The sequence below is a fragment of the Equus przewalskii genome, chromosome 19 (genome assembly GCF_037783145.1).
Source record: "Equus przewalskii isolate Varuska chromosome 19, EquPr2, whole genome shotgun sequence".
NCBI classification, from domain to species: Eukaryota; Metazoa; Chordata; class Mammalia; order Perissodactyla; family Equidae; genus Equus; species Equus przewalskii.
The window spans coordinates 33,765,849-33,786,961 of NC_091849.1; the positions used below are offsets into that span (position 1 = coordinate 33,765,849).

The window sequence follows — 21,113 nt, forward strand, 5'->3', positions numbered from 1 at the left end:
ACCTGTAAAACGCCTATAATTTTGACCACTCTTCTTTCTTAATAATTTAGTGTTCTAGTGATGAGGTTGAGTGAACATGTCCATCTGCAGGAAGGTAAAATTACTTGTAAGTTTTTTCTGTCAACCCAGAAAAGAATCATTGGCATTTCCCTCTTCTCATATCAGAATAAAATGGCTCCACTGGATTTTGTATTAAACAAAGTGTGAGAGACTGTTGGATGACTGAACCAGGCAGAGAGTGGAGACGAAAGGAGGGTGGTTTCATGCTGAGCCTAAAAATGAGCCTACGATTAAAAGAAAAATTTTTTTTGTTTAATTTTAAAAAGCCAAGTAAGATGAATCTCTTTTTGGGCCTCAGCAGGAGCCTGTCTGCCTCTGTGATCTTTCCCAAATTAGCTCAAAACTTTGTTGTTAAAAGACTTATTTGTACTGATAATCCAGAGCTATTAGAAAGTAAGAAAGTCACGAGGTTTTATTTTGTTGTTGATTTTTGTCCAAAGGTTTTTGCCAGAAGTCACTGTTGCCGTGGGCCCCTGGGGGTCTTATCTGTGAGACGGCTAGCAGTTGAACCAGAGCAGCTGTTCCCAAACCTGAGCGCATCAGCATCGCTGCACGGCTTGTTAAACTGCAGATTCCTGGGCCCCACATCCAGAGTTTCTGATTTCCGTAGGTCTGGGTTGGGACCTGAGAATTTGCATTTTTAATACATTTCCAGGTGATGCTGAAGCTGCTGGTCCAGAGATCACATTTTGAGAACCACTGGAGTCGAAGAAGAATTGTAATTCCACTACATGTTCTATCATTCGTTTTTCTAATTTGATCAAGTTATAATTTCATCTGTTTTAAAGTGAGTGATTCTTTGTGAGAAATGAGGCCAGGATGGAGCATCGTATCTCCATGGAGAATGCTGAGAATAACCCAACCTGGGTTTAAGTACATGATGCAAAACACAGAGGTTCAAATAGGTTGCTTTTCCTCAGTAACAAATATCCACAACACACCACCTCAAGATTTTTTTTTTCTTTGTGAGGAAGATTGGCCCTGAGCTAACATCCTTGCCACCCTTCCTCTGGTTTGTATATGGGACGCCACCACAGCATGGTTGATGAGCAGAGTGTAGGGCCGATTCAGGGATCCGAACCTGTGAACCCAGGGCCATGGAAGGGAAGCATGTGAACATAACCACTGCGTCACCAAGCAGCTCCTCAAGATTTTTTTTTTTAAAGGAAATAGGGATGCTGTGTGATTTTTTCTTTCCTCTTCTAGATGTATACATTTTCTCCTTTCTTTTTCTTGGAAAGGAAGTGTTGCTGTACAATCTTCAAGAAGTTAATGATTTCTTCTTTTATTTGAGTGTGAGATTTATTTTCCCGGTGTGAAAGCCCATGTGAACTGTGTGTTTAGGATTTTTATATCTATATTCATGGGTAAGATTGACTTATAATTTTCCTTTCTTATAGTTTCAAGGTTACACTAGCCTCATAAAATGAGTAGGGGATATATTTTCTTTTTAAATTCCGTAAGAACTTCTGGAGAAAAAGAATAGAATAGAATTTTTTTTTTCCTTAAGCATTTGGTACGACTTGCTGGTGTAGCAATCAAGGCTTGAGCTTCCTTTGTGGGAAGATATTCAACAGTCAATTTAAGTTTTTCTGCAGATGATTGTTAAAATGAAGGATTCAGTGTAACCAAAAAACGATGAGTTGATCACCCAACCAGCAGCTATTTTCAGAAGGAAAGAGCAAAGCCCCTTTCCACCACCTGCCATCTCCTGAAGGAAGGTCACTCTGGCTCAGGGCTCCTTTCCTTAGAGATGCGTCTAAGGGGCGGAGGCATGGCAGGTTCAGGGGAGAAGGCCTCTGCGTGACTTTGGGAGCAAGGGCACCAAGAGTGCAGATCAGGGAGAGAGATCAATGTTTTTCAGACTCTTAACAAAATGTCTTCACAACTAGAAGGAGCTGCAACTGAGATATACAACTGTGTACGGGGGGGGGGGGGAGGGGGTTGGGGACACAAAGCAGGAAAAGAAATGTCTTATTTATATACATATACCTGCTAATGCACAAACACACACAAATATATTTAACTGGAACAAACGTTTCAAGAAACTATAGTTACACTCATTGTGATGCAGGCCAGTATTTTCTATTCGATTCCATTCCACTAAAATACATAAATTAGATATATTTTATATATTAATACATATAACAGTTATTTTATAGATATTATTTATTCCATTCCGCTAAAGCATATATATGTGTGCATACACACACACATATATATGCATGCATCCTTTTCGGGTCGTGAATGAGGTTTGGAAGCGGACTCAGGAGCGCGACCAGCGCTAGGGATTCCCACGACCCGACACGTCCACAGCCATGGTACCAGCGGTCTCAGGTTATTCTGTTTAGGGACAAATGACGTCCCTCTTTTCCACCTGCCAATGAGGAAGATCTCAGAGTGAGTCAAGACTCGCATTTACCAAGTCAGCTGGAGTAGACTTAGATTCTAAGCTCCAGTTTCATGCTGTGGCATCTGGGGAACCCGATAACACTACCGGAAATCCCCCTCTTTCTCCTTCCACGGGCCAGCGCAGAGGGGAGCAGGTGGGTGGAAAACTGAGGCGAGAAGCCATCGGAATTAAACCGAGAGAAGAGAAACTACCGTGGGGGGGGTAAAGGCTCCTGCTGTTAACACTGCCCCTCCCCCGAGAACTCCCGCCCGCCCGCCTCCAACTCTGCCCCCCTCTTTCTCCCCCCGTCGGTCGCTCCTCCACCCCGACATCTCCTTTCTCCCTGCAGAGGAACAGTTCGCCGCGTAGCAGCCGCTGGGGCGCTGGGAGCGGCGGGAAGGGTGGAAGAAGGCAGGCGCAGAGGCCCGGAGAGGCGGGAGCCAGGTCGCGGCCCCGCAGCCGCTCCGGTCTCAGTCCGGGTATTCTCGGTGGCAGAGCCCGGGCCTGGCCGCCGGCGCCGCGGGTGGGAGGACGGCGCCTGGAGCGGAGCCCGGAGGCGCGAAGAGGAGGAGCGGGTCTCAGTCCTGGGAGCGGGAACAGCGCAGGCAAGCCGGGGAACCTCGGGGGCGGTGACCGAGGGCTGGACAGCTCGGGTCACCGCGGGACCCCACTAGGGGACTACGGGGAACCGGCCTCACCCGCGGAGCGCTGAGAATAACCCAGCGGGCATTCAAACTGGCGAGTCCGGCTGCGTTCCTGCGGCCCGCGCCCAGCCGAGCCCTGATTGGCGGTCACGCAGCCAATCATAGCCTCAGGGCCTGAGGTGGGTGGGGCCGGAGCGGGCCGGGCGCGCCCGCGGAGGCGGACCCCGAGGACCCTGTCTTCTGGGTGCGCCAGAAACGGAGGGGGGCCGGTTGGCGCGTCCCGCTTCTCCGCGCCTCGTTGGAAGGCCACACCCGGGCCTGGAGACCTGGACAGAAGCGGACACTGCGACTCAAAACCCCAGGCTCAATGGGAGATGCCTACCGTGCAAAGTCCCGGAGCGCTGGCCTGGAGGACGAGGGCGTCCCGCGCCTGTGCAAATACCTGGAGAACGCGCGGGAGACGATGCTGCTGCAGGGTGAGATTTGGGACGGTGATTCTGTCCCCCAGGGATCACCCAGCTGGGGTAGTGAGGGAGGGACACTGACCTCTAGATTCCGCTCTCGTTTCTTCCGTGGGGCCCTGGAGTTAGGTGGGGCAGAGCACTGAGAATGGGTCTTGTCCATGACGAGGGAGGGAGGGGATCTCCCAGACCTTTAGACTCTTTGCTTGGGGAAGGCGTACTCCGAGTGCTCCTGCTCTGGCGGGATCTTTAAGGAATCCAGGTCCTTGGGGAGGGTCCCAGGAGAATCCTTCGGGTGGTACATTTATCCCTTCAGTTCTCACCGTGTTCGTTTGGATAGACAGAACTCGCTCCCCTTTAACCTGAAGTGGCCTCGGTTTATGCAACCGCCGGTTTGTCTCTCAGGCACCACCCTCTGGGCCTCACATCAGCATCTCTCAGCCTGAGATGGGATACGGACGGAACTGTGGGGAAGGGAATCTCTTCTCAGAGCAGGGAAATCAGGAGCCATCCAGGGTGCCTTAAGCAGGATTCTCTAGAGTCCAGCCTAATCATAAGCCGTCTCCTCTCCCCTTCTCAAAGCCATCTTGCTCCCTCCTTATAATAGTCATGGAGACAGTTGCTAGTCTACTCTTCCTTGGTGCTCTCGTTATTAGAGTGGAGTTTGGATAATATAGATGAAAAACTTGAGTACAAAGGGAGTGAGGATACTAGGCCTCTTCAGCTTGACTCGTGGGTTCCCACTCTAAGTAGGTGAGGTACACAATATCCTGCCACTCTTATGCTAGGGCCAGAGATGGTAACTCACAGATGTGTTATAGAGGATAGAAGAGAGTAGGACCATCAGGCAGGCAAGTCTCAGCCTAGGAGGCAGAGGATGTGACCAAAAAGTCACGTCTAGGGGGCCAGCACAGTGCAAGGGAGTTCCTGCGGCTGCTTGGGTCAGAGGAGGTGAGGCAAGAGGCTAGTGAAAACTCAGCCTGAGAAGCAGTCAAGAAGGAGAACTGCAAAAGCAGCAGGATGGGTTTTCCAGGAGGCCCAGTGCCCAAGGTCAGGGTTCTACCAGGGATGGCCAGCCCCTGTGGGCTGAGCCCCACGTGCCTGGTCTGCATTCGGATCTCCCCTGCTTATTCATGGGGGCTGGGGAAGGCAAGTCAGGAGCCTGGAGAGTAACCAGAAGGGCACCCAGGCACCTGAGAAATGGTTCCCTTGTCTCCAAGAGATTCACTCCAAGAACTCTCTTCTTAGCTTTCCCAGATTTTTCACCAGTGATTCAATGGGAGGAAACCAGGTCCCAGACTTGATTAAAAACAAACAAAAAAACCCTAGGTGAGTGTGTATGTATGTGTAAATGGTGCTACGCAATGGTGTGATTGGATAGTCAAGGGGATAACTACCTTGTGTGTATATGAGGAGCAAATTTGGAATCAAAGAAACTTGGTGTTGTCCCAAGACTAGAGTTCATGGGAGGAAAATCTGCAGGGCAGACTTCTAAGAGTGCATTGTCTAATGCCAGGCACTTCCGCCTCCTTTCTTCCATTGTTTCCAGGTTCTACTTTGGGCTGGCATTTAAATTTTTATACTACTTCAAGTATAAGGCCAATGGTTTACTCTGGGAGCTTGCAGCCCCCTCTTCCACCCTGGCCTCACACAGGTCATTCTCTCTTCACAGGTATCGAAAGAGGGTAACAACCTCGTCTTCAAGTAAATAAAGGGAGGGATTCAAATTATAAGGCAAAGGAAAAATTGGTTCTTTGCTGTGGGGAAGAGTTGCTGAAAATTAAAGAACAATCTCCTGAGCTGAAGGAAGCTTTGGGTTTGGTAATTTGGGGTGTGGGGCAGGCCTTCCAGAATGCCAAGGGCGTCAAGACTAGTGTGTCTCGCCCTTAGTGTTTCCTTCCTCCATTTGAGAGAGCTTTCTGGCATAGAACAAAAAAAAAGTTCACCCCTTCTTGTCTCTGCTGACACCTAGATTCTTCTCAGCTGTATGTCCGTGTTCCTATTAGGGTAACACAGGATGGGGGAAGAATAGCTCAGTGGTCTTCCCTTCACATCTCCCCTAAAAGCATTGTGAAATATCATGTGCCCCCTCCCACAGGCTTAGGTTGACCTGAAATTCTCAGCATGTGTTCAAAGAATTGCAAAGAATGTAATTTACAACATATTATATGTATATATATATTAACACGTTTAAATAAAACTGTTAATCACATGTCCAATGGAATCTAAATACCATAACATTTTGACACCCATCGTTAATTTTTTAAATGCACAATCTCTTTCTTAACAGTTGGAAATTTTACACTGTTCCTTTTTTTTCCTTTGAATTCATATTTTCATTTTATTCTCCCTATAGAATTTTTTTTTTTTTTTTGAATTCTCAAGCCTGGCTGCATCCTCATGTAATATATTTTTGTTCTTGGACTTCTTTTCTTGATCCATCTTTTGCAACAAAATATGTTCTTAAAGTGAATTTTTTATTTCCTGTTCTAAGTGTTTAAAAAGTCATCTGGATTAAGATAATATTACAATTATTAGAGATACACAGTTGATCAAACAATATAAATAATATAGATTTTGGTAAATAAAAGAATAAATTTTTAAAAAGTAAAATTTATCTGGAAATATATCTCTTACTGAGATAGATAGGGGCTTTATATTGCCAACTTTATGAGGATGAAAGCTACTTATTGATATTATGAGGCTGGGGTCTATGTGATTTCTATTCCTTTAAAAAATTTTTAACATGAAAGAACTAAAAGAATCTTGTTCACATAACTAAGTATGGAAACAGGATAAATATGGGAATGAAAAGAATTTTATTGTAACAACTTCATCCAATTTCTAAAATTTCTTCTTAGTTATATGTCAAAAATTATATAGTGAGCTGTTATTAAATACTATTTTTAATAACCTCACAACTCAAGTATAGAGTTCTTCAATATTGTTGAAACAAAGAATTAGAAACTACCTGATTTGCAAAAATATTTGTACACATACGTTATGTTCTGTCACTTTCTCAGGTCTTAGAAGTAGACCAAAGAGGCTTTACAGATTCTTACCAAACTAATAATTATACTTGTTAGTCTTTCACTTAGAGGCATCTTGTTTCTGAAACTCAAATTAGATGAAACTGAGGTTAGAAAGAAACAAACAAACCCACAAAATTGGAAATTAAAAATCAATAGGTTCCAAATAAAGACTTTTCCCCATTTTTTATGTCATCTGGAAGTGCCTTTAAAAAGTATGACAAAGAGATGGACACTTTAAACTAATGTGTGTGTGTGCTTGTAATTTCATTTCATTGTAGAAAATGATTAATTTTATAATCATGATTTGACAGATATAGAACAGTGTGTCAACATCCAAGAGGGAGAAATTAATCCAAAATAAATTAACCTGGATTTCTAAAGTTCAGGGCATTACCTCCAAGACTGCATTTGGGAACATTTTGTTTTGTATCCATACATAAGTGGATTTCTGCTTTTAAGAATACAATTTAATCTACTTAGTGGAAATCAACAGCAAAGTGGAGAGAAAGTATTAAATCATCAATAAATGTAAGTTTGCAGAAATTCTATTACTGATTGCTATGTGCATTATTTAGAGCAGAATCCACAAAATATTTCCATCAGATTAACCTGAATCTGGTAAGTATATGATAAAAATAAATAAATGAGCAGAGAAGTAACAGTGTATCATGGACCTGTGCCCAAGTAGAAAAATGTATTTCTATGGTCTGGTAATATTTGGTAAAAATTAATGAAAATATTTCTTCTATGAGTCTGAATAAGTTCAAGAAAACATACATTAAAGTACCCCCAATATGTATTTATTTTACTCCAAAATGTGGTATAGATTTGTCAGAAATAAATATCAAGACTTCTGTCTTCACTGCCTTGAAACCATGCAGAATAAGCAAGTGAGGTAGAGATAAGACACGAGTGAGTGGGACGTTTTTAGTACTTAGAGTGCTTTGTAGCAAGTTAGTATTTCTTTACATGATTTTTATAAATTTAGAATACTCTAATCCTAAGACAGATAAGGATTGGAACCTCACCATGAGTTTGTCACCTAAATGAAATTAAAAAAATACCACTGTCAGTATTTTTTGCCAATGCTAAGGAGCTGCTCATTCTTTACAATTATCAGGAAAGAAAGCATCAAGGTCATGAGATGAAAAAATGTCAGCGTTCCAGCTTCTCTGCCAAGGAATTATCTGAATCCAGAATATTGTAACATAGGCCAAAACTCCGTAGTTTCTTATGCTACATGTCACCCTTAGCATACGGTTACTCAACCTCGAGCATTATTGACATTTGGGGTGGACTCATTCCTCGTTGTAGGGGCTGTCATGTGCACGGTAGGATGTTTAGCAGCAGACCCCACCTCTGCCCACTCGATGCCAGGAGCACCAATCCCCGACCCCACCCTCTCAGTTGTGACAACTAAAAATGTCTCCAGATATTGCCACATGTCTCCGGGGTGGGGGGCTGCGGGGCGGGGAGATGATTGGGGATCATTGCTCTTAACAGAAATAAACACATGACGAAAAACAACGCAAAGCTGTGATTAAAGGAGGCTTTGTGGACACTGGTTTTGAATTTTTCTTTTCTTTGGTACTCAGAATATTTTATTCCCAAGTCAAAGCACCATAATTATATTTGGGATAGGTAAGTGGTATGCCTTTCTTTTGTAAAGTGGGAGAAAAATGATTATTAAAGGAGAGATGGGAAAGAGTGCTGTAGGAGCAGTCATAAGTACATCACTTTTTTTTAAGTGGCTTCAAACAACAAGCGTTGGATTAAGCACATCGTTTTTTAAATGTGTGCTCATGGATGTTGGGAGTCTAGATTCCCTTAAAACTTTTGAGGCCAGCCCCGTGGCCAAGTGATTAAGCTTGCACACTCCTCATCGGCGGCCCAGGGTTTCACCAGTTCAGATCCTGGGCGTGGACCTGGCACCGCTCATCAAGCCATGCTGAGGTGGCGTCACACACAGCAGAGCCCGGAGGACCTACAACTAGAATATACAACTATGTACTGGAGGGCTTTGGGCAAGAGAAAAAGAAAAAAAAAAGATTGGCAACAGATGTTAGCTCAGGTGCCAATATTTTAAAAAAAAAAACAACAAACTTTCTGTGCCTGTATCCCCCTTGGAAAGTTTTCTAATATCCCATAAATACAAGAACCCTAGTTTGAAGACTGCTACTCTTGGAGACTGTTTCAAACACTGTTACAAACACAGGCCATGGTGGATGAAGCAGAGCAAGTAAATTCTACATGCAAGGCAGGAACTTCTATTTTTTTCTCTAAGGTGAAACCAAGTATCAATACCCTAAAGTTAGGCCAGTTCCATACCCCGATCATTTAGGGCGGTTATCACCTCCAGCTGCCCAGCTGTTCCAGACAGATTGTCTAACTCTCACACGTCACAGTGATTCCTCACTCAGTAAGTGGACTGTGAAAGCAACCTCAGCATTTAGAAACTTTAAGTCTTTGTGAATTGTTGTGACAGTCCAATGACTATTATTAGTGTATCTTTGAATTCCCATAGGAAAATATTAGTTGTGTTATTAACCAGATTTAAATATTTGACAATATCCTCACCAGAGGGTGACACAAGGACTGTTAGAAGTGTAAGCCCCACCCTTTACTGTTTTTATAGTTGTCTGCCAGTCATGAGAGTCATTAAAAATGTCATCAGACATCTGAGAAATGAAACACATGCTCAGATGCAGCAACAATCTAGGCAGAAGATACCAGTCCAAGGTCCCAAAGTCAATTAGAGATTTTTTAGAAATTTACATTAGGTTAATATTAAAGAAAGGTAATCACCATTGATATTAAGAATTTGTCAGGGCTGGCCCAGTGGTATAATGGTTAAGTCGCAGGCTCTGCTTTGGCGGCCTGCACTTGGCAGGTTCAGATCCCAGGTGTGGACGTACCTCACTTATCAAGCCGTGCTATGGCAGCGTCCCACATGCAAAATAGAGGCAGATTGGCAAGATGTTAGCTCAGCGACAGTCTTCCTCACAAAAAGAGAAAGGTTGGCAACAGATGTTAGCTCAGGGCTATCTTCCTCCCAAAAAGAAAAAGAATTTGTCAGAGAAATATGACAGCTTAACTTTTACCAGATATTGGAAGTGGAGTAACTTGAGGGTTGCGCATCATTTGCAATATTGAATATTTATATTGTGTCTCAATTCGTTTGACCACCCATGATGGCAGTCACACACTCCTAGACATTAAGAAATAACAAATGGTCTGCTCTATAAGATAAGTGAATGAAATTTAGGACATTCCATTTAATCTAGCATTTCGGTTTTAAAAGATAAGAGCTTCCCAAACTTGTAGGTAACAAGATGTCCTTCAGTAGGCAAATGGATAGACTGATACATTCATACGATGAAATATTATTCAGCATTTTTTTTAAGTGAGCTATCAAGCTGCACAAAAGACATGGAGGAAACTTGAATGCATATTGCTAAGTGGAAGAAGCCATGTGAAAATGCTGCATACTGTATGATTCTAACTATATGACATTCTGGCAAAGGCAAAGCTATGGAGACAGTAAAAAGATCAGTGATTGCCAGGGGTTCACAGGGAAGGAGGGAGGCAGGGGTGAATAGATGGAGTTCAGGGCATTTTTAGGGCAGTGAAACTATTCTGTATAATACTATAATGGTGGATACATGTCATTATACATTTGTCAAAACCCATAGAATGTGCAACACAAAGAGTGAACCTTAATGTAAACCGCAGACTTTACTTAATAATAATGTATCAATGTTGGCTCATCAGTTATAACAAATGCACCACACTCTTGCAGGATGTTACTAATAGAGGAGACTGGAGGAAGCGAGGAGAGTGGGGCGCACATGAGAACTCTCTGTACTTTCTGCTCAATTTTTCTGTAAACCTAAAGCTGCTTAAAAAAATAAAGTCTATTTTTTGAAAAATAGCGGCATAGTTTTACATGGACTAAAATGCTATGATTGCATTTTTATTTTATACATGGTGAAATCAGAGCAGGGACATATTTTAAACTCAAAATATGTAAAACAATGTAATTTATGAAAGTGTTTACCCAGATAATGGATATTAAATTAGATTAAACAGATTAAAATTAAGTTCTCTTGAATTTATTTTACTGAGTAATCCTGTAAGTTCTGGTTTAAATTCTTAGTGCAAGGGGATTTTTAAAGTCTTTATGACCGCTAATTATTGGCCTAGAGTCAAACTACATATCTTTGATTTTTATTTTGTAATTTAGCAGAGACACTGAGGCCATTAAAACAGAATTATATTTTCCCTTTTCTTATACAGAAACTTTTTAGGGAAAGGAAATATTTATATTAGAAAACAAGACTACTGTTTGACCATTCATTAAGAACAGTTATTTTTACGTGGGTTTGTACTTTTTCATCTTACGCTTGTCAGAGTATAATGTATACTTCTGAATCAAGGTTCTATAATAAGTATATACTTTTTTTTTAATTTGGAAGGCAACCTTTCCAAGTAGAAAATCATTAAAAGATTCCATCCTATGAAGGCTAGTTACTTTAACTTACTTAGCCTAATTGTGTAAATTACCAATTCGAATTTTCCTCTACAGTCTCTTAAAAGAGGGTGACAGTGGAACCCAGGTTCACAGATCCTGTACTTTGATTTTACCCCTGCCTGAAATTTTTCTTAAATGTTATGAACATTTAAAGCATTAAGGGGGCCAGCCCAGTGGCGCAGCGGTTAAGTGCAGATGTTCTGCCTTGGCGGCCCAGGGTTCGCCCACCCAGATCCCAGGTGTACACATGGCACTGCTTGGCAAGCCATGCTGTGGTAGGCGTCCCACATAGAAAGTAGAGGAAGATGGGCATGGATGTTAGCTCAGGGCCAGTCTTCCTCAGCAAAAAATAAATAAAACATTAAGAATCTTGGTTTAATTTCTCTTTTTTTCCCGAGTATATTTGAGACTCCTCTCTTGGATTCATGTAAGTTAGTAATAATCTTCTGAAATCAATAAAAACAAGGGCTCCACTGAACATGAGAGACGTTGGCTTGTTTGGTTTTGCTTTTCTTTTTTTCTGAGGAAGATTCCCCCTGAGTTAACATCTATTGCCAATCTTTCTCTTTTTTTGCTTGGGGAAGATTAGCTCTGAGCTAACATCTGTGCCGATCTTCCTCTATTTTGTATGTGGATTGCCACCACAGCATGGCTGATGAGTGGTATAGGTCTGAGCCCAGGATCCAAACCTGCAAACCCAGGCCACTGAAGTGGAGCATGCTGGACTTAAACACTATGCCACGGAGCTGGCCCTGAGACGTTGTTTTTTATTTTCTAATATCCTCCAAATGAAGACCTCATCCTAAATTAGGGGCACCTTCCAAAGGAGCCTCCTTTCCTTTGATATTCGTAGTATGATCACACCAATCCTGGAGAAAAAAGCATCAGGCTGTAGGCTTTTTAATTTCTTATTCTAAAGACATGCAAACTGATCTGTGTTTCCTCCGGTGGAAACTGTGCACCTGATCATCTTTCCAGAGCCCTTTTCTTTTATCAAAAAATGTGCAGCTTCTGCACCAAAACAACTGGAGATTGGGGTTCTCAATCCTCTTGGATACCTCACTTTTCACTTCTCAATTAACCCATGTTTTTACACAGGAAGGAAAAAATATCTCATATCAAACAATGGGAGAAAGAATTAGGTTCTTGGGAAAGTTGAAAATTATCCACCAACCCTTCCCAAGGGGAAAATAATGTGTATAATAGACAAGCAAATGCAATCACAGGGCTTCCCTGAGCTTCTCGAGCACCAAGCATCACCCCTCTATCCTCCAGAGGCAACAGTTGTGCTGTATCAGAAAAAGCAAACATCTCAGCCTTAGTGGTGCCCATACAGCTTCCCCATTCTCTTTCGTGATGGGAAAACCAACTATACGTGACTTCAGTTCTCATGATGCAAGATGCCTCAGTAGAGTCTAAAATGAGGCTAATTGTAGATCACAAAAGCTTAGGTTTGCTAGAGATGGGTCACAATTTTGGCTCAAAATTTTCCAGCAACCAGCTCAAAAAGGTGTTAATAGCAGCTATGGTATAAAATAAATCCATAGAATAACTAATATGATGATAGGACCAGAAATATATTTCTCAAGTCTCTATAAAAAGAAAACTTGTAATTAAATGAATAACCTCCAACAATACTGTTTTAGGAAACCCAACAGAGTTTCACAGGCCTGTTTCTTATGGTATTGTCCAATATAGGTAAACATCATTGAACCAAAAGATAATTCTGTAACGAGAATTCTACAAGGAACAAATACATTGTAGAATGATAAGTACTACAATAGAAAAAAATTCAAGGTAAACCAGAAAAATAAAGTGGTTAACTCTTACTGGTATGAGTCAGGTCAAGAAAAGCTTCCTGGAGAAAAAGACATCTGAATGGAATTTTGATAGGTATAACTTGGAGTTTTCCAAGTAAGCAGGAGAAGGGGACATTCCAGGCAAAGGAAACCATATGAATGTAGAGGCAGGGAGTCATGAATCAGCACGTTTTTATAAAGAACTGTAATAGGATCAGCTAACTGGAGAATAAAGTGAAATGGGGAGAGGTAGGCAAGGTGGGCAGTGGCAAGATAAAGGAAGGCCTCGTGTGCTATGTTAGAGATTTGACATTTATTATGAAACAGGTGAAATTACCAAAGTTATGAATGAAGGCATCAGAAATTGTAGTGAAGATGAGACAATATACCGAAGGCTGTCTGAGAGGTGGAATTTACACTAAGTATTGAGAAATAAAAGAATGGGGTAGAGGGAGAGAGAAGAATGTAGGGTGAGTAAAGTTCCTACTTCAGGGGGTAAATGACAGGACGTCATTGAAATCTACTAGCCCATCTTGCACTTTGTAAGGATCTTTTATCCAGGCAGGATTCTGTAACATTAGAAAACATCATTCACTTAATTATGCAGATGTTTGAAATGTTAGTACACTTTATACAATATCAAAAAATCACAAATTCATTAATATTGCAGCTGATCTCATCAGAAAAGTTTCTTAGTATCCCACAGCAGCAGATACAAGCTTCCCAAAATTCTAATTTTCACTTGCAAGCTTAAATTTTACCATTGGCAACAGATTCAATCAGTTGTTTTCCTTGAAGTGATGGTCTCACTTTGTTCATTTTCAAGGAAATGTCTGCCAAATACTCAAGTCTGAATAACCAGTTTTCTGTCAGTTGTTTGTTTCTCCAAGTGAAAAAATGTGTTCTCTGAAAAGAGTAGCAAGTTCAGCTTGCAGCTCGAAGTGTTTTTCCTAGAGACGATCACCATATTTCACAGTGCTTTATGGGTACTTCTCATCTCAGCACAGAGCATTTCGTAAAGTGTACTGAAGAGTTGAGATTTAATAAAAATTATATTTTTACTGCTTCATCAAGCACATTCTCTAGCAAAACTGACTTTTTGAAAACTGGGAATGTGCGAAACTGGGAACGTGTGAAAACTGGGAAAGAATACAGCGACGACTAACACAATTTGATGCTGTTACTTTGATTCGTGCTAAGGCACCAGTCCTATTACCCACCATTGTTTTTGCACCACCAGTACAAATGTCATCGCAGTTGTTGCAGGAGAAACCATGAGAGTCAAAAAAGGTTATCCAATGCTGTTAATGTTTCAGCACCCCTGTGTTTGTTGCCAAGCATTCAAATGAAGAAGATCTTCATGATTAGTTGGTGCTGACACCAAAGGAGCACAAGCAAAACAGCATGTCCGGGCACATCTACAGATCAGTCCATTTGTAAGGCAAAGGTACAATTTTTCAGATGAAATATTAGCTCATTCTTGATGTTTGCAATTAAATCTTTAATTTGACAAGTTACTGCGTCATTGAAAAGTGGCAGTACTGTGCTTTCTTATACTGACTTTTGATCCAGCAGACATTCAACTGTACAAGGCTTTGTTAGTCTCTCTGCTATTGTGTGAGCTCCTCCAGCCAATGCAATACGATAACTTATCCTATAAGGAGTTTTTAAAGAGTTTGTCACGTCTACATTTAAAATATTTAATTCCTTTTTCTTTGAACACAGAATGATTAGACCCCAAATCATACTGCAACTTAATTGGAACCATATTGGTTTTTTTTTTTAATTGAGTTATTGATAGGTTACAATCTTGTGAAATTTCAATTGTACATTAATGTTTGTCAGTCGTGTTGTAGGTGCACCACTTCACCCTTTGTGCCCACCTCCCACCCCACCTTTCCCCTGGTATCCACTAAACTGTTCTTGGTCCATAGTTTTAAATTCCTCATATGAGTGGAGTCATGCACAGATTATCTTTCTCTCGCTGGGGAACCATATTGGTTTTTGAAAATGTTCTAAAACATAAGGCACAATAAGATAAATTATTAAAGTCTATAAAGCTGAAGGAAAGATACCTTTTGAACTTTTTTCATATTTACAATTTTGCTGAGTTTCTTTCAAACATATTTTTCCTTTCAATGAGTTAGAGGACTTGGTAGTGAGTCAGTTTCATCTTTTTAGTATCTTCAGACATGGGCAACATAAACATGGATTAAGAAAATGTGTCTCCTAATCTCCCTTTTTTAAGCCAACAATCCATCCTTAAATATAAGAAAATATATTATAAATAAATTTTATTTTAGAATAAAATATTCAATTCTAAAAACATTTCATATAAAATTTTGAAAATTTAGGTATTTTTGAAAAATGTTTTAATTGTTGCAAAACAAGATAAACTTAATTCTTGTTGTGTTTCTGTATAGAAGCAGGAAAAACTTTGGGATTTAAAAATAGCAATTTCTTGGAAGATGGTGAGATTACAGAGACTATAACAGATATTGCTGAAGAGAGCTAGTTGGAGCTCAGTAGACGTACTGAGAACAAAGTGAGTTAATTTCTGAAAGTGTATGTATTTATGCCCTAAACTCACTACCTTAGAAAATACAATCCAGAGCACATAATCCATTAACTGTTAGAGCAATGATGTCATCACGTGCCGTTGTAGCCTTTGGAGAACTCTGCTGTTCACTCATGGGAGTGAAAGTGAAAAACAACAAATAATATCTTAGTGTTATGAATAGTTTTGACCTTGTGGACCCTCTAAAAGAATCTCAGTCATCTCTCTTCCCCAAGGATCCTCTTATTACACTTTGAGAATGGCTGGACAAGTCAGTTGGCGCTAAGAAAACTGGCTAGCTTCATGAGGAAAAAAAATCAGATCTCTAACTCACACCATCACAAAAATAACTTTCAGGTGAATTGAAGGCCTAATGTGAAAAAGTAAAGCTATCGGAAGAAAGCAGAGGAGAGTAACTTTATTACCTCAGAGTAGGTAGCCTAACAATACCAAGTGCTGATAGAGAGATGTAGAGAAATCAGAATTTGCATACTCTCTTGGTGGAAAGGTTCATTAGTTTTTCCCCACTTATTTCAACTACTTATTTCACATATGCAATGTTGAGTAAATTTGAAGTTGCGAATATCCTACAACCCAACAATTCTACTTCTGTTTATATGCCTCTGAGCCCTAGAGAATCTCTCATATACGTGCATTAAAAAGTATACGTAAGGATGTTCATTGCCTCTTTGCAATCATTGCATGCTCTGCATCTACTGTTAGGGGATGTCCACCAGTGGATAAACAAATAAATAAAATTGTGTTGTTTTCTTTTTTTCTGCTTTGTCTCTCCAAACCCCCCCTGTACACAGTTGTATATCTTAGTTGCAGGTCCTTCTAGTTGTGGGATTGTTTTCATACAATATAATATCATACAACCATTAAAATAAACTAAATGTACATATTTCACAAGGACAATTCTCAAAACATAATGAAGAATGATATGCACTAACTTTAAACTAGTAATTGCATTGAGAAGGGAAAAGAAAAGTAGGACTGAATTCAGGTGCAAACAGCACAACCATGTTTGAGTAGCAGATACGTGGGTATTGTTCCCTGTATTTTATGTATTTCAGAAATGTTTAATACTAATTATAACAACATAAATTATACTCCAGGTCCTTCATGCTGCCAATTACAGCATCAAACTTTTCTGATCAACTTTTTATTCTCATCATCCATATAAAGATAATAGAATAAGTTTTAATTAGTTCTGTCTAATTCTAACAGAATCAGGTGTTATTAATTATGTCTACTTCTTTGGGTAAATAACAGCTGACTTTGTTCCTATGCTTAGTATTTTTAAAAAATTCATTAGTTTTCCAATCTCTCTCTGATTTGTTTTTTTAATTATTAAATATTTTAAACACAAAGATTAATGACCACCCATTGCCCAAATGCCCAGCTTTATTAAATCTTAATATTTTACCTTATTTGTTTCAAATCTTTTTTAAAGAAATTAATGACTATAGTACAGTTGGTACCTCTGAACCCATTTCCTCTTCCCCTTCCCCAGATGTAACCGCCCAGCATGAAGTCAGTTTTATCATTACTATGTATGTTTTAATACTTTTACTAAACATTTGTGAATCTTTAAACATCATAAAGTATTATTTTATAGAGTTTTAAGTTTTATAAAAGATTATCTATGTGTATTCTTCAACTTTTTGTTCGCTTAACATTATATTTTTTGGTTTTATTCATGTTGATAGATGTAGCTTAAGTTCATCCATTTAAAGTACTGTATTGTGTACCATTGTATGAACAATTTATTATTTATGTATGTATTTATGTATCATTATTTATGTATGTATATTTGTGTATGAACAATTTATAGTTGTGGTTTATAAACAAACCACAATTTATTGATCCATTCCAATACTGAGGGCTCTGTGTCCGTTTCTGGGTTGTGCTTTGGTTTTGTGTGTGTGTTTGTCTTGCTTTTGTTTGACTTCCTTTACTTTTGCTGCAGTGGACATTTACGTACATGTCGATTTGGTCACATTTGTGAGAGCTTCACTAGGTTAATTTTTGTTATAAATTTTTATCAAACTTCAGGAATAATTTAGAAACTAGTTTTATCAACAGTGAAGAAAAATTTCTCTGAGCTTCAGCGATTCTTTTAGTGTCATTCCATTTTTTTCCTAATAACTTCAAGTAAAAATTAATCTTTCATCCCATTTACTTCTGTCTGTCTCTATATCTATCCCTCATTACATTTATGCATATAAAGGTGCCTGGAGTAATAGTCACCTTTTAAAACAATAATAATAATAAGTTAATAATAGTTGTTTCTGAGTGGAGGAATTCAAGGTGATTATTTCTTCTTATCCTGATATTTGCCCTATATTGCTTGAATATTTGGTAATGAGCAGGTATCACTTTTAATAAAAACAGTAAATTATTTCAAAAGCTAAGCCCATGAGTTTGAATAGAATAAAGGACATGGTGACTAGACAGAACTCTTAAGTGGTGAAAAGAAAGGAGAAGTTGGAAATTCAAAAGAATAGAGAAAAGTAGAAATTTTCTGGGCCCTGGAACCAACAGTTATTCCAAAATTCTGTTGCTATGCTTCTCCAAAAATTCTAGGAGAATAGATAAGGAAAAAATCCTTAGTTCTTTTAGTAAGTGTTCCAGAAGGAAGGGAAGGGCTTGAACAGTTTCTGGATAGCAGAGAGAGGCTTGTTACTTTGAGAAAATCTGTAATAACTCCTTCTGAAAAAGGACAATCACACATAATTTGTTACATATTAAAATAACTGCCCTTGAGTAGTGATGTGGCCTTGTGCAAGCTTTCTCTGGTTTCTCTAAGCTCTAGCTTTTCCTTTTCTGTGATAAGAGGGTATGAGACTGGGTCTGAGGTGTCTTCCAGATATAAATCTGTATTAAACTATTCCACTCAGACGTCCCCATTGGTTTGCTTAAAGAATAGTGTTGTCCACGTATGAAAAGCTTTGTTTCACCAAAATAATAATTTACTGAATATTAATTGGTTTTAACTTTGTTAAATGATTTGTCACAAAGTTCCTTTAAATGCTGAGATTTTCAAGTATATTTCAACCATTCAGAAGACATTCTTGAAAATCCACTATGAGCCTGATGCTCTTCAAGGGGCCAGCGATACAAGAGTGAATGAGACAGATGCCATCTCTTTCCTACAAAGCTTAGGGGTGAATGAATCTTATTTCAAATATGATTAATATTTAAAATATAATTCAAGACTTTCGGGAGCACAGTCAATCCATAAAGGCATAGAGAGAAGTGTTCCCAATATTGAGTCACTCACAAACAGAAATAAATGAATGAATATTTAAATTAATGAATAAATAAATAAATTTTAAAACTTTTTTTTAAGTAAACAAAGAAAAGAAGCATACACTCTAAGATCCTTAAGTAAAATCACTGGCAAATTGTAGCCTGTAGATGTCAGCAAAGACCCACCTGAGGGCAAGAAAACATTTTGCCTGAGGAAGTAGTCTTTATCAATTTCTATCTTGTGTTTCTTTCCGATTGGTATTCATTCTTGTTCTGTGTTTACTATGTCTCCCTCTTAATAACTATAGCATGTACCCAAAGCAAATGTTTCCTATTATTTGATCTATTTATTGAATATATTTTGTTTTCTGAACTTGATTCAATTCATTTACCAGGGCTAGTAGTCCAGGTTTGTTTTTGGTTGTTTTTTTTTTTCTTTTTCTCCCCAAAGCCCCCTGGGACACAGTTGTATATTTTTAGTTCTGGGTCCTTCTGGTTGTGGCATGTGGGATGCCACCCAAGCATGGCCCGATGAGCAGTGCCATGTCCGCGCCCAGGATCTGAACCAGCGAAACCCTGGGTCGCCAAAGCCGAGCACGCGAACTCAACCATTGAGCCACAGGGCCAGTCCCCCAGGTTTGCTCTTATTTCTCTCTAAAGTTCTTTTTGTCTGTAACCTAAAACTTAGTGCTTGATTATATGCAGGCATGACTTGTTTTCCAAAGCCTTGGTTTCCAAAATGGAGTATGCGCACTGCAGGGAATGCACAAAAGATCCTTGGGAGTATGGGAAGGAAATAATAGAATATCTATTTATATTTCTCTGGCAACTTTTAAATTTTCTATTTGCGTGTGTTAGTGTGTATAATCAAATCATATAACTAGTACATGTGGATAATTTATGAAAATTTATGCATGAATAAACATGTGTATATAAGTGCTGGAATATGTTTTCCTGAGAGAGCTGTCCTAGTCCATTCGGGCTGCTATAACAAAGTGCCAAGACTGGGTAGCTTATAAACAACAGAAATTTATTTCTCACAGTTCTGGAGGCTGGGAAATCCAAGATCAAGTTGCCAGCATGGTCTCATTCTGGTGAGAGCCCTCTTCCTGGTTCATAGCTGGCGCCTTCGCTCAGTGTCCTAAAATGGTGGAAGGGGCCAGGGATCTCTGTGGGGGTCTCATAAATTTTATAAGAACACTAATCCCATTCATGAGAGCTCCACTCTCATGACCTAAGCACCTCTCAAAGGGCACGTCTCCTAATACCATCACTTTGGGCATTAGGATTCCAACATATTAATATGTGGGCGACACGAACATTTAGACCACAGCAAGGGCTTTATGCTCTTTTAAAAAAGTTTGAACACCACAGTTCAAATGTATATTTATTCTTGTCTACATAATTGGAGTGTATGCTCCTCCAGGTGATAATGGTGTCCCACTTCTCTTCCTCTGTCCAAAGGACCTTGTACATATAAATACTAGCAAATATTTGTTGAACTCCATGGACAGTTCAGTTTGTCCACCTCCAACCCCTGCTGCTCGCAACCGCCCATCTGTTCTCTGTATCTATGAGCTTGGCTTTTTCTTTTTTTTTTTCAAGATTCCACATATAAGTGAGATCATATGATATTTTCTAACTTGCTCTTTTCACTCCATATTACACTTCTCAAAGTCCCTGATGTTGTAGATTCAGACCATCTATCTAGTGGCCACCCTTTGAACATACTTTGGAAACATTTTCATTAAAGGTAAGGATTTCTCAGAAATTTTTAATTAAAAATTGAAACTAAAAGAGAAAACAAAGATGTTTTCCTTTGCACCGACAGAAAGAACACTGAATGAGAAATAAACTTCAGTAGTAAATGTGGAAGTGATACTGAAAGATGGTAGAGGAACTGGGAAGTACTAGGTAAAGTCATCATCAGCATCCGCAAACCAAACAGATGTCCAATTGCCCCGGTTAATTCATATTTGGTGTAATTTTTCATTGATAAGAATAACTCATAATTAACCCAGACACCCATGCTTCTTAAACCTTAGTCTACATAAGAATTAGTAGGAAGTGGGCTTAAATGCAAATCTTCAGGCTTCGGCCCCAGGAATTCTGATTCAGTAGGTCTAAGGGGGCCCAGAAATCTGCATTTTTATCAAGTACTCCAGAAGACACTAGTACTGGTCGTCTGTGACACAACTTTGAGGTAAATGTCCTAGACGAGCACGTTCTGTCTTGCCTCCAGCCACAAGAATTTGATCAGAAAGCAGATCTAAGAGCTCACCTGCTAGTCCACTACTCTAGCCATCCCTCATCCCCGACTGTGATCAAAAATGTGAAACAAAGTCCGTCTTCTTCCTTTGGAAGTGATCACATTCCCAACAG

General features: G+C 39.7%; 2 long non-coding RNA genes across 3 annotated transcripts; one reads left to right on the top strand and one right to left on the bottom strand.

Moving 5' to 3' along the window:
- Positions 1 to 2,129: 2,129 nt before the first annotated feature.
- LOC139077294 (uncharacterized) lies at positions 2,130 to 3,316 on the bottom strand. The gene is made up of 2 exons (XR_011529678.1): positions 3,151 to 3,316; positions 2,130 to 2,437 (listed from the first exon to the last, which is right to left on the bottom strand). It is a non-coding gene; the product is annotated as an uncharacterized lncRNA (long non-coding RNA).
- Positions 2,433 to 17,655, top strand: LOC103540139 (uncharacterized). 2 transcript variants are annotated; one of them, XR_011529680.1, is made up of 3 exons: positions 2,433 to 3,572; positions 4,806 to 4,886; positions 5,230 to 17,655. It is a non-coding gene; the product is annotated as an uncharacterized lncRNA (long non-coding RNA). The 2 variants fall into 2 exon arrangements; XR_011529679.1 differs by having other exon boundaries at positions 4,806 to 17,655.
- The last annotated feature ends 3,458 nt before the right edge of the window (positions 17,656 to 21,113 follow it).